Genomic DNA, 1,774 nt, shown 5'->3' on the forward strand with positions numbered 1-1,774 from the left:
TTTTCTTGGCACTCTTTGGGCCCCTTGGTACCAATTGAGCATCGTTGCAACGCCACAGCCTACCTGAGTATTGTTGCACCCCATGTCCATCCCTTTATGACCATAATGTACCCAACTTCTGATGGCTACTTTCAGCAGGATAATGCGCCATGTAATAAAGCTGGAATCATCACAGACTGGTTTCTTGAACTTTACAATGAGTTCGCTGTACTCAAATGGCCTCCACAGTCACCAGATCTCAATCCAATAGAGCATCTTTGGGATGTGGTGGAACGGGAGATTCGCATCATGGATGTGCAGCCGACAAATCTGCGGCAACTGTGTGATGCCATCATGTCAATATGGACCAAACTCCCTGAGGAATGCTTCCAGCACCTTGTTGAATCTATGCCACGAAGAATTGAGGCAGTTCTGAAGGCAAAAGGGGGTCCAACCCGTTACTAGCATGGGGTACCTAATAAAGTGGCCGGTGAGTGTATATTTCCCTCACAAGATGGATGGTGGAGACCAAAACTGAGCTAACAGAAGAGGTAATGAATTTGCATCTGTCACGTGGACAGAAATTCAATTTTATTGATAGTGTCAATTCATAATAGATGTTAGGACACTTTACAGATAGAGTAGTACTAGATCACACAGAGACCAAGCAATTCATCCCAAGAGCAAGCAACAGGGGCGAGGAAAAACTTCCTTTTAACCTTTGTGTTGTTTAACTGTCGACCAAGCATTTGTTGTCACGGTTTAAAAACTGGACATGAAGTAATAGTATTTGTGTAGTTTTATGTGTCTTCCCTTGTTATTAAAACAAAACTGTTTAAACCATAGAAAAAGGATCAAACAATTAGGAAACCTTCGGAACGTATGGGGTTGCTATGGTAAGAACAGCTGCTAACGTTAGCTAGCTAGCTGGCCTTTTGGACAATGAATCTGGAATATAACCGCGATTAAAATGGCTTCTCTTTAAAGTTGTATGGACAGTTTTTTCTGCAGCATGTGCAGGAATTTCCCAGCGTTGGCCATCAGCGAGAGAGGAGGCCCTCACAGAGGTAGAATCAAGTAAAACTTTCAAGGGTCACTTTCTTAATTAGTAAGAAATGGTGAATACTGATGATGGCTTTTAGCTGAAACACGTTTGTGACCACATTAAATAAGAAGATAACTTTTCTGTGAGTGAAGTAGTCACTTATTGTGTTATCGTGTTATCGTGTTCATTTTCTTTGTTCCTGTCACTGCTGTGGACTACATACACTGTCTAAGATTTGGCGCTTTGCTGACCCCTTTAAATTATGTCTTTCATAATTCAAACCATGCTTGGCTGAAAGTTTTCTTTTACTGCTTGTAACGCATTTGCTGCTCGTGAGCCGACAATAGCCCTGAAGCAACAACGCTGTTATGAATGCAAGGATATGTTACAGGTGTGATTTCTGTCTGATGTGGGCTGGTCTATGTCCTGCAGGATGTAAACACCTTCTCTGCTATTTGGTTCATGTTTGGTTGCCCACTTTGTGCAATAAAATGGTTAATTTCTGTTGTGCAGAGCAAATGCTAAATAAATGTTAGCCTGAATAGGTTAAAATCAACAGATTTTTGTCTATATTGTTGTGTAAAAACTTTTTGAGACTGATCCTTGTTGGTTCAGCATGCTGAGTAGACAGTACTGCTTTTGTTGTTGTAATGCAGAATGTTCTAAGGTAAAATTGCTTTCTTTTCAGTTTGTCCTTTTTGCTACTTCTACGTCTTTTTGAAAATGGGCCGCTGATACGACCGACAGCAC

This window comes from Etheostoma cragini, chromosome 2 (assembly GCF_013103735.1).
Source record: "Etheostoma cragini isolate CJK2018 chromosome 2, CSU_Ecrag_1.0, whole genome shotgun sequence".
In the NCBI taxonomy this organism is placed as follows: domain Eukaryota; kingdom Metazoa; phylum Chordata; class Actinopteri; order Perciformes; family Percidae; genus Etheostoma; species Etheostoma cragini.